The 12,196-nt window shown below is 46.4% G+C and overlaps 2 long non-coding RNA genes across 4 annotated transcripts; both read left to right on the top strand.

Annotated features, from left to right (window-relative positions):
* The first annotated feature begins 3,661 nt into the window (after window positions 1–3,661).
* LOC128783371 (uncharacterized) lies at window positions 3,662–5,320 on the top strand. 3 transcript variants are annotated; one of them, XR_008429126.1, is made up of 4 exons: window positions 4,248–4,327; window positions 4,417–4,497; window positions 4,900–5,024; window positions 5,135–5,320. It is a non-coding gene; the product is annotated as an uncharacterized LOC128783371 (long non-coding RNA). The 3 variants fall into 3 exon arrangements; XR_008429127.1 differs by lacking the exons at window positions 4,900–5,024; window positions 5,135–5,320 and adding an exon at window positions 3,662–3,712 and having other exon boundaries at window positions 3,761–4,327; window positions 4,417–4,573; XR_008429125.1 differs by lacking the exon at window positions 5,135–5,320 and having other exon boundaries at window positions 4,900–5,051.
* A 3,278-nt stretch (window positions 5,321–8,598) lies between these two features.
* LOC128783372 (uncharacterized) lies at window positions 8,599–10,549 on the top strand. Its single transcript, XR_008429128.1, has 3 exons — window positions 8,599–8,772; window positions 9,596–9,759; window positions 10,382–10,549. It is a non-coding gene; the product is annotated as an uncharacterized LOC128783372 (long non-coding RNA).
* The last annotated feature ends 1,647 nt before the right edge of the window (window positions 10,550–12,196 follow it).

The raw sequence follows: 12,196 nt of genomic DNA, 5'->3' as shown, positions 1-12,196 counted from the left end.
AGCTGACTTAGAGGAAGAACCATGTTGGGCTTGTTGGGATGCATACGGAATTGATTCGATACAGTGTGCCTGTGATAACCCCCAAAAGGAACATTGATGGTGCCACGGACTCATTAATCATGAGTGTGCCTGTGAAGACCCCCAAGAGAAACATTGCCGGTTCCATGGACCCATTAACCATGTGTTAGCCTTCACGGTACAGGAAAAACAAAAACTAAACCAAATGGGGGTGAAGGAAAAAGAGGGAGGCAAGTGGATACTACCGGACAGGCGGGAGGTACTCCCAAAAGGAATGGCAATGAGGCTCCTGCAAGCAATCCATGAGAAAACCCACTGGGGAACTCAAGGCCTGGTTGACCAATTTGCAATTAAATATATGTGTATAGGGGTCTATAATCTTGCAAAACAGGTAACCCAACAATGTTTAACCTGTCAAAGAATAAATAAACAACAATTAAGAGAAATACCAATGGGCAGAAGGGAACTGGTACAACGACCCTTTTCACATATACAAATAGATTTTACAGAATTACCAAAAGTGGGGAGGTATAAATATTTATTGGTACTGGTAGACCACTTAACCCATTACGTGGAAGCTTATCCTACGGCCCGAGCTACTTCGAACACTGTGGTAAAAGTATTATTAGAGCAAATTATCCCCCGGTATGGATTAATTGAGTGTTTAGACTCAGACCGGGGACCCCATTTCACCTCTAAAATTGCAAAAGATGTCCTGACAGATTTGGGAACTCAATGGAAATATCACACCCCATAGCATCCACAGAGCTCGGGAGGGTGGAAAGGATGAATGGAGAAAAAAAAAAAACAAAAAAAAAAAAAACAAAACAAAAAAAAACCCCACCAAAACAAAAAAAAAACACACACACACACACACAAAAAAAAAAAACACCAAAAAAAACCTCACAAAGTTAATGCTGGAAACAAAAATGTCATGGGTTAAGTGTCTACCTCTTGCCTTATTGAACATTCGAACTCAACCCCAAACTAATGTGGGAATCTCTCCATTTGAAATGTTATTTAGAATGCCCAAAGATCACCCCGGCCAAAAAGATTCTCATATTAAATTTTACATCACCCAAATTATGAGCAGAAGGCAGGAATTGAGGAAGAAAGAAGTGTTGGCACAGAGACCACCAATCCATAAGATAAAACCAGGAGATCAAGTATCACAGAAACGGCAGTCAAGACGGCCGAAAAGGGGTGGACTCACGCCAGCCGAGTGAAAGGCCCGGTTGCCACAAATAACCAGTGGAGAGTGACTAGCCAGCCTGGGAACTTGAAAGTGACTCTTAAGAAAAACTAATGAACTCTGTGGACATCATCCAAATCAACCATAAGGGGAAGCAAAGGGATACAATTACAAACTAGTAAAGACTATATAGTGATTTGTAACAAGGAAGGTTGTGGAGATTGTTATCCTTTTGTGTGCTTTATATGTAAAATTTGCCAAGAACGGTGGTGGGTCCATTGCCAGAGGGGAAGACCACCAATTGGGGTTTGTACTGAGTGCTATAAAAACTCAGCGAAAACTAACTGAAACTGTGCTAAGGATAGGAGAATTGGAAAATCGGTGGGTCAGTTTTGGATCTGAGTGGTGGGAAATATTTACCAAGGGAGTATAGCCTGAGTATTTTTGTTTTCATACTAACGAGCCCACTCCATTTGCTGCTCAGGTAATAAAAGGGTGTTGTCGAAAGGAACTGAAGGGGATTCCTTGCAACCCACTTCTGGTCAAAGATAAGAACTGGGAACAGTACAAGGCTAGGCAGGAGCGGAAAAGGGGACGCTCAGGCGAGTACTGCTGCTGCCGAGAAGATGGTTTACCTCGCGGCTCGAAGCACCCGAGTCGGCGAGCGAGGCGGATAGGAAAAGGCCAAGCCCCCTCTAAGTGGAACAATGCTGAAATGCTCCAACTATTGCCAGCCGAGTACTAGGATCCCTCAAAGGACCAGTCTAAGTGCCTCCGAAACACCAAGGGAGCAGCAAGCCAAAAAGGGGAAAACAGGATATTACAAAACAAAATCAAGGCTAGGACTCCACCCTTATTGGCGAATTATAAGTTTTCTATTGCTCTGTCCTAGTGGTGTTTCTAGTCAGGACAATGCTAAACACTTTACTTCTAGCCTACGAAACAGCAAAGCGATTTGATGAACGAAATGGTAAAAGAGAAAATGGGGGATTGTGATAAACTGTGGTAACTTGTTTGTTCATCAAAGGAATTGGAATATTAAAGGAGGAAAAATAAAATTAAAGTATGAGGGACTAGCTTGCTTGTTAGGAGATAGGGGAAGCATCTGTGAAGTTGGGAAACAGCAACTTGTGGGTTTTACTAAAAAAAGGACAATAAAGAAGCAACTGCTACAAACCGCAAGGCTATAGGAATATTGCAAGGCTATAGACATATTGCAAAACGCAAGACCGCAAGTATGATTAATCACCATTTAGGGAGCTTTTCTTAGCTTCTCTTGCAGACACAGGCTAAGGATGTTGGGGGATGGCCGGAGCTGATTATGAAATCAGCGACCACCAGGCAACGGCCACCGGACTAGACAACGTAGGAGTGCTCCGGGTACGCCCATCACTGTCCGGAACCGATTGTGAAACCAACGATCACCTGCCTCGACACAACGCAGACACGATGCAGAGGGATGCTCAAGCTACGCCCACCGCTATCGCAAGAGACGCGAATGAAGAAACCTCCAAGAAACTATAAAAGAGACTGAATAAGGGGGGTGGGGTGTGGGGCACTGCAGTGTGGGACACTGCAGGAGGGGCGGTTAGGAGACCCCTACCCACCCAGCGCTGTTTTGCTTGCTACTGCTTGCTGTAATTAATAAAATTCTAATTGACCTTAAAAGGCTGAATCAAATTATTCACCTCAATTTATCACACTACTGCTTGCTGTAATTAATAAAATTCTAATTGACCTTAAAAAGGCTGAATCAAATTATTCGCCTCAATTTATCACAGGGAGAAGGCTAAAGGGAGGGGAAATATAACATTAACCAGTGGGGAAAAGGGAAAGGAGTGTTCTTGGTGGAAGAACTAAAGGGAAAACGTGGAACAGAGAAGATTCTAGGCTAAGGGGCAGACTTGAACAATAACTGACAAGACAGGGGGAGGGTACAATTCTCTTACAAAAGGGGGTGGAGAACTCATACAACTGCTGTTTCCCATGGCAACCCTAGACTGCCTTCCCCAACCCCTCCTCCTACACCAGTGACAGCTTTTCACACTGAAGGCAAGTGCTATTGTATAACAAACACTTAACTCTTAGCCCAGCCGGGCTCGCTGGCTACTTTTGCAAGCTTTTTACCAACTAGCGATGCTTGTAAGCGGTGCTTGTAACTCCTAGCTTGTACCACGCTCCCACTAGCTGCGCTATCAGCTAGCGGCGTTCAAAGCAGCTCCTCAAACCGCGGCTTGTGCCCGCGCGCCCGCTGCGCTATCAGCTGGGCTGCGCCTAAAGCACCTTTGCAAGCCCCGACTTAAGCCCCGCGCCGCGCTCCCCTCGCTCGCCAGGGACAGCCCGTGCCACGCATGCGCACCACCCGCTCTATCAGGTAGAGTGCGCACTACCCGCACTATCAGGTAGTGTGGCTGAGAGCTGCCCTGCGCATGCGCCCCACCCGCTCGATCAGGTAGAGTGGCTGCTAGCCGCCCCGAGCATGCGCACTACCCGCACTAGCAGGTAGTGTGGCTGAGCTGCCCCGCGCATGCGCACTACCCGCACTAGCAGGTAGTGTGGGCTGAGAGCTGCCCTGCGCATGCGCTCTCTAGCACTGCCGCGCCGCGTCTCTCTATCTTAGCAACGCCGCACCGCGCATCACCGTTCCACTCACACATACACACACACGCACAAGCACGCACGTCCGGACGTAACAGACACACTACACTGCAATCGGGACACACACCACACACTGAAATCGCGATTTCGCCCTCCCCGAGCCGCGCTATCAGCTGGGGAGGTCCTCCCGCCGCCGGCCTCTCCCCCGATGGCGGTCTGCTTGCAAGCCCCTAGGCAAACCTGCGCGCAAAAACATCTTTTTGCGACTTATCAGTGCCAACCTTAAGAAAATAAATTAATACATACCGCTTTCATCCGCTAGTCGACGGGCCGTGGTATGCTCCTCGCAGTGTACAGCCGAGGCGCAGAGTCCCTCCGGGGAAAAGCCCCGTGGCGCCTGAGGGTGTCTGCTCCCAACCGGACCTGCGGGTGAGCAGAGCAGTCCCTTCGTGGTCGCCAACTGAAACGATACGCGGAATAAATCAATAGACTCCATAACCTGGGGTAGTTATGAAGTGGGTATGTACGTCAGCGCCCGGCACAAGTGAGATAGCTCTCCAAAACTTGTGCCCCGAGCCTCAGTCTGACCCACACTTTTATTCTTAAAGACGTTCCATATGCAATACACTGCACGACTTTTTCATGCGTATTCAACCCCTGGCCCCGCCTGTCCTCGCTTCTCATGCTAAGTAAGTCCACGCCCTTCTGGGCATGCGTGGTTTGCTGTGGTGGTCGTACGGGGGTCTCTTGGTGGTCCTGAGGCTGAAGATTGTGGTCTTCCTCATGATTGAACTTTTGAACTTTTCCTCTCTGCGCGTGCGCTTTTGGTCCTTTGGTGCTTATCTGAGTACGTCTGTCAGTCTTGATAGGCTTGGAGACAGAGGAGCTTCTTTATCTGGGTTCTTTGCTTCTTCTGGTATTGTTCTTTATGCAAGAAGCTTCAGAAATTTGCATTTTCCTTTGCCCTTTGTATTAGGCAGAGGTTTCTTAAGTAAAAGGTTGAAAATTCAACAGATAACTCTACAAGCTAAATTATAAATGCTTAATTCATTTTGTTAACCTAACTCTAAAAATCTCTGTTTCACCTCGAGAGCTGTCACAGAGCAGAAGAGCAGCTGAGATGCTGAAAAGCAGCAAAGCTGAACAGCCTGCCTCAGCTTCAGCAGTGTGCAATTGACTGAAGGCGAAACACGAAGCAGCAGAGCAGCGGGCTTCTGTGCGCACTGAAGGCAATTGCAAGAATCCAGCAGCTGCTCCTTGCCAAGCACAGTCAGCTGCCTAGGTTCTTGCTTCTTGACCAACTCACAGTTGCCCTTCTTTCAGCAGCTGCCACCGTGTTCTCTGCATCTCGGAGCCTCTGGGGAGCAACAAGAATTTCCAAGGTGGTGTAAGAGCCCGTCTGAAGCCCCTCATTTTCCGTTCTGCCTTCCGATTGCCACGAGAAAGAATCCCTTCCTCCACTGCAGTTCCGGCTTAGAACAGGACACAGTGCAGGTGCAACCACTGAACCGTCATGCTAGCTGTTCCGAACAAGGCCTGGCAAGAACTTGGCAAGGACTTGGCAAGGACTTGGCAAAGACCTGACGTGGACCCAGCACGGGACAGCCTGATGCGCGGCCTGCTTCTAATCTCCGTTCTTAAGCCAAATGACCTTTTGGGGTGACTCCCGGGGTCCTTCATTGAAGAGCACTGAGGATCTCGCCTGTGTTGGTAGCTATTCCCATACCCCTCTTCTCTCTCTCTCTCTCTCTCCTTTTATCTCCTTTCCGATCCCCACTATCGCATTTACTGGTTTGGCCCCTAATAAAGGTGCATTTGTTGTGATTAACTGATAGTCCCTTGTTGTTTGCCCTTTTGCACTTTTGGGATCGGTGAAAAGAACCATCACAACACCCCACAAGAAGCGGATCGTGACATTAAAATTGGCGTCACGGACAGGATTTCTGTCTAGACAGAAGGGTTGCAGCTGAAAAGGCACCCACACTGTCTTTGGAAATTCACAAAGGATCCACTAGTGCAAAAGGCACTAGTGTTTTGTTGTTTTGTTGTTGTTGTGTATCTGGTCTGGGAAGGAAGGGACAACTTGAAGCAACTAAGCAGAGCCTCCCAGGCAGATTATTGTCCTTTCACCCAGCCAGGGAAGCGAAGGGCGACACAGCGAGGGCTGTGTAGTTTTGTGGAACTTAAGTTTGTAGCTCCCTGTCGTGGTTTTGGTCCCTTCACAAAATGAGTGACAATCTTAGCCTTGAAATTAAAGCTGAATTTTATGCACTACTAGCCAAACACAATGCCAGACCTTCTACGGAAGGAGAAAAATGGGCACAGAGTAATTGGTTGAACTTAGAAAATGTTATTGATAGAGTGCGTTCATTACAACATGAAACAAAATTCAAACTGGGCAAAAATAAAACTATCTTATGCTCAGTTTTGGGAGCTTGTCTTACGGCAGCTATAGAAAATGGCTTCGAGCGATGAAGTGAGGAACATGCTATAATAGACTCCCTTCAAAATCTAGTTGAAATTTTGCAAAAACAGTTCTATGAAGCAAAAGATGTGATCTATGCATTGTGAGCTGCCTTAACAGAGGAACATGTTAACAAATCACATCATGCTGATTCCTCTACAGAGCCTGAGGAGAAGGAAACTCCTCACATGAAACAAATCTATCCTCATCAAGAACTTGAAGCAGCAAGTAATTGTGGGGAACATTGCTGCCATCACTTGAGACCCTTGATTAAAACTATCTCAGTGTATAGCTATCTCAGTGATGATGATCTCCAACCTCACATCACAACCAAACACATACCATCACAACTAAACACTGCCACTGAGCTAGCTAAGCTTAAAAGGGAATATGGACACCCTCCACATGAATCAGAAACAGAATATGTTTTCCGGGTGTCCCTCACTGGTGGTGATCAAATTCAATTAACTGAACAGGAAGCCAGTGGGTACTGGGGACATGGTGTCTTCTTAACAACAGGAGAGAAAGGTGACACATGGTCCCTGACACAGCGTGCAGCTTTTTGGGCCGGGGGAACAAGCCCCTTGGAAAGGGGAGATCCCATAGCTAGAATTAGTACCCCCGACCAACTCTTGGAAAATGTGCACAAAGCTGCTTGCCTGCAAATGACTCTCAAAAAGAAATTAATTCCTGACTTTGAATCCCTGATGCAATTACCTGTGAAGCCCGAGATAACGACCCCTTGAATTTGTGGGCTTCCAGAATCACTCAAACCTACAGCAATTCTCCTTCCAAAAACGATAGCAGCTGTATCTCCTGTAGAAAGACCAGATAGATTTCCTAGTAAGCAGAAGGACCCATTTGTTCCCCTTTATGACTTGTTGAGGAAAGGGGTGAAATGGGATTGGAGTCTTTCTCAGGAGTCAGCATTGCAATTGCTGATTTTTGAAGCAACAGCTCATCAAGCAGTTGCAGACCCCTATCCATCCTACAGATCCTTTCCAGGTGGAATGGGGATTTGCCTCCTCAGGGCTGTCAGTACACATATGGCAGCGGGGTGCTGAGGGTCTGACAAGACCTGTTGGTTTTTACTCCCGTGGTTCCAAAGATGCTGAGAAAAGATACACTACCTGGGAAAAAGGATTGTTGATGGTTATCTTAGCTTTCCTAGAAGTAGAAAAAATTGCACGAAAACAACCAATTGTATTGAGAGGCCCCTTCAAGGTTATTAAGACAGCCACTAGTGGGACTCCCCCTCCTGACGGGGTGGCCCAGAGGGCCTTAGTGAGAAAGTGGTATGCTCAGGTTGAACATTACTGTAAGTTCTTCTCAATGACAGAAGGATCTGTAAAAACTTTACCAATCCAAGAAACTGAGAGCTTGGACAAACCTGCCTCTGTAATCAAAGTAACCCCTCCTTTCTGCCCCAAACAATCAGCAAACTCTTGGTTTACTGATGCTTCTGCTAAAGGGAAAGGAAAAGTATGGAAATATAGGGCAGAAGCCCTCCACTTTTCCTCTGGTGAGCAAATGATTACAGAGGGAGAAGGTAGTGCACACACTGGGGAGCTGATAGCTGTCTGGCGTGTTTTTCAACGAGAAGCACAGAATTCCTCTTTGGTCTGCATCTACACTGACTCCTATGCTCTCTACCAAATGATCCTAATAATCCAGCTCATGACCCTGGCCAACCTGTTCTGGTGGACCTCTCTTACTATAGGACTAGTAGCACTTGTGCTAAAACCCCCTCTGAATAAATATGCATGGGAAGCCTCTGGTGCTCTAGGGAAAGAGCATTGGACAAATACATGCTGGATAATTCCATCATTCTAACTTTTCTGCCTCTCGGCGGCAGAATTCTGTTGTGTTTACTTTTTCAGAAGAACTCCGAGGGACATGAAGACCACCTAATCCATGATCAAACTGGTAATACTTTTCTGCATCCTACCACAACCCCATGGCCAGAAACCAGCTGAGTGACCGTGGTCTGAACTAATTGTGGTAGCATGCAGAAAAAGTGAAAGGATCTCTTTAAGCACAAAAAGGTCTGCACGCACCCAAGCGTACAGGATTGTTGGCACAATTTTACACTAACACAGACTGCAGAAGTGGTTTGTTTATGGGGAAAAACACCAAAGGGCTTTCTTTTAAGTTTATAATAAATGCTGTAGCTCAATCTACTACGGTTTATACCACCACCACTACCACCACTCGAGCCCAGCCACCAGTTATGCTTACCCCGAAAATTTTTGAAGTTGGACCATATATAATCAGGAAAACTGGCCAACAACAGATATTATTTGATCCGGCATGGTCTCTTAAACAAGTCAAATTGCTGATGCAAAACAATGTCTCAGAAATACAACCAGCTTGTTCACCCTTTTTGCAAACCTCTTTTCAGGCTTGGACAGCCTGGCTGCGACAGTGGAACCCTCCTAAAAAACGGGTGCCAAGAGACATAACTGGTGTTGTGGGAACAGAATTGGGAATCAATTCAGAGGTATTAATTAATAACTTGGCTTCTATGACTAGAGATTTGACCAAAATACAGCAACCACTGCAGTCATCCTTATCGGCCTTGGGAACACATCAGTGCTTGCTATCAAACATTCTACCAAATTGGGAAAAGATAAATGTGAATGATAAAAAATTGATCATTGATGCACTTAATGCCACACAAAGCAATGTTTCCTTAGCTCTTAGCTGTATCCAGGCTCAATTATGGATGCAGTCAGTTGCTGCCTCAATTATAAGAGAAGGTGAAGAAGGCTCTTTTCCTACTGAGATTAGGAAAATAGTCTGGGACAGTGCCACTGACTTTGAAAGAGATTTCCAGTCCTGGTGGAATTTAGTGAATTTTACCTATGACCCTAACACAAACACAGCCACAGCATTTTGTGCTGACCATAAGTAATGCCTCAGTGCATTTGATATTCCCTAGCATCGCATTAGGATTAAATCATGATGGACCCACTTTCTATCCTTCTGAACATAGAGAATGGGCCCGTCAAATTGATGACAAATGGCAAACTGTCAATTTAGAGTCCTGTACTATCCGAGAACAACTAGGGTTTATCTGTGAAGGTAATGCAATTATAGCTCAAGATATCTGTTTAGACACAGAACAAAATAGCTGTCATTTTGATATTCATCCTAACGAGACTTCTGAAACAGTCCTTGTATCTACAGGCAATGGGCGTGCCTGCTTCAGAACCGCTTGTGATAGTGTGTTTATAGAAAGTACAGTAGTAGATACTAAAATCATTCAAATTATTGTGCTTGCAACTTTACTAAAATTGCAGGATGTGATTTTTCTTTTGTAGCTCCAGTTACCTTACATGAACTTTTAGAATCCAATCTCATGTTGATTCACAAGCTACTGCCTACTCCCATTGGGATGAACCTTACTTTGGTAAAGCAACCATTACTTCATCAAGATCTAATAGAGATCCTAGGAAAAATCAAGGAGAATGGACAGAAAACTCTGGTAACTGTTCATCATGATGTGCAAGAAATACATCGTGTTGTAGAAAGGGTGGAAAGTGATGCCGAGCACAAGTGGTGGGATACCCTTTTCGGGTGGTCACCCACCGCCACCGGTATCCTGAACACATTGTGCCATCCCGTTGTTGTTCTTCTGAGTTTAGTTATGATTGGTTTTGTTTTATCAGTAATCTTGCTTATTGTAAATTGGAGAATGATGAAACGATGAACAAAATTAACATCTATAATTAATGCACAGCACTTGGCCGACATCCTTTACACTATAGATGTTCCCAGGACTGTAGACACAAGAAGATTATAGGGTTGGTAGATATGTTTTACATCATTTTCTTTTATGATTTGCTTTAATCACTGTTTTATTATTTTTGTTTCTTGATTATAAAATTATACTGAATAATATCGATTAGACTAGGTTTATTACTTTACTGCTTAATATTTATTATACTGGTTTATTATTTGATCAATTTATTGTTTAATTGATTAATATTGATTATTATTTAAACAAACTATTGCTGATTTAATTCTTGTCTTAGTTTTCCTGTTTTCTCTTTCCTTTCCTTTTTCTCTTCCCTTTTCCCTGGAATGTGCTGCCAACACTTGATGAGTCCTGAAGACTCCACGACGACACCATGGAACCCTGCTGATGAAGGTCTTTCGAGGGCAATCGTCAGTCACGGGGTGGTGTAAGAGCCCGTCTGAAGCCCCTCATTTTCCATTCTGCCTTCCGATTGCCACGAGAAAGAATCCCTTCCTCCACTGCAGTTCCGGCTTAGAACAGGACACAGTGCAGGTGCAACCACTGAACCGTCATGCTAGCTGTTCCGAACAAGGCCTGGCAAGAACTTGGCAAGGACTTGGCAAGGACTTGGCAAGGACCTGACGTGGACTCAGCACGGGACAGCCTGATGCGCGGCCTGCTTCTAATCTCCGTTCTTAAGCCAAATGAACTTTTGGGGTGACTCCCGGGGTCCTTCATTGAAGACCCCTCATCTGCCTCGTTACCACTGTGACAAACAAAGAATGAGAACCCTCCTCCCAAGGACTGAGACTGAGACCCCTGCTATAGGGAGGAGGGGAAATTGGTGGTCTGACCACTAATGACATGACCTGTTTCCCTTCAGTGATTCAAATGGACTCATTCTTCATTGGATTCGTCTTGCTTTGGTGGTTTCTGTGGACTCAGCTGTTCCCGCGTGGCGATTACAATGGACTTTCGTTGTTACACTTGCTCCCCCCTCTTTCCTCTGTGGACTATAACTGGAGCCCCGAGTCGACCAGAACTTCGGAGACTCCCCCGACACGACAGACGGATCCCCATCGTCCGGACCACTGAGGATCTCGCCTGTGTTGGTAGCTATTCCCATACCCCTCTTCTCTCTCTCTCTCTCCTTTTATCTCCTTTCCGATCCCCACTATCGCATTTACTGGTTTGGCCCCTAATAAAGGTGCATTTGTTGTGATTAACTGATAGTCCCTTGTTGCTTGCCTTTTTGCACTTTGGGATCGGTGAAAAGAACCATCACAACACCCCGCAAAAAGCGGATCGTGACAGGTGGGATGCATGAAAAATAAAATCAAAACTCAGGAAGTTTGTCCTGGAACACCTTCCATTGGCATGCCAAGAGTGAATTCAAGAGGCAGGAGAGCAGCAGCCACCGTCCCGCAGCTGTCTGCCAGCTTCGCACACAAGCCGGCTTCTTCACGGCTTCGTTCTTCGCCTCTTGCAAGCTACCGCGATCTCCGGCTGCCGGAGGACAAGAAGCGGCTACTTCGCGCACAGATCACTGGAGCGGCAGCGGTGCGCTCCGAAGCGCCGCTTCTGCCGAAAGATGCCGGCAAGCGGCACTTGCTTTCGGCCAGCTCCGGAGCTGCGTATTCTGCCTCTCTAGTCGCCTACATCTTAGCCAAAAGCTTTTCCGCTTCAGTTCTCAAGGAGAAAGTGTACCAGCACTGCTCACTTAGCCCGACCTTGCCAGGAAATAAGATTTGCTGCACATTCCAAGGACACTGCACTTTCCTGGGCAAGCTGCAACCTGCTGGCAGATGGCCGTGCTCTCTGCCCACTCCTGCCCAGTTCTTGGTACTAGCGGGCACGTTGCAGCCTGGCGAAGGCAAGAAGCCTGGAGAGCTGTCACAGAGCAGAAGGGCAGCTGAGATGCTGAAAAGCAGCAAAGCTGAACAGCCTGCCTCAGCTTCAGCAGTGTGTAATTGACTGAAGGCGAAAAAGCAAGCAGCAGAGCAGCGGGCTTCTGTGCGCACTGAAGGCAATTGCAAGAATCCAGCAGCTGCTCCTTGCCAAGCACAGGCAGCTGCCTAGGTTCTTGCTTCTTGACCAACTCACAGTTGCCCTTCTTTTCAGCAGCTGCCACCGTGTTCTCTGCATCTCGGAGCCTCTGGGGAGCAACAAGAATTTCCAAGGT

Source organism: Vidua chalybeata, unplaced genomic scaffold (assembly GCF_026979565.1).
Source record: "Vidua chalybeata isolate OUT-0048 unplaced genomic scaffold, bVidCha1 merged haplotype scaffold_236_ctg1, whole genome shotgun sequence".
NCBI lineage: Eukaryota > Metazoa > Chordata > Aves > Passeriformes > Viduidae > Vidua > Vidua chalybeata.
This window is presented reverse-complemented; position numbering and strand designations above follow the sequence as displayed.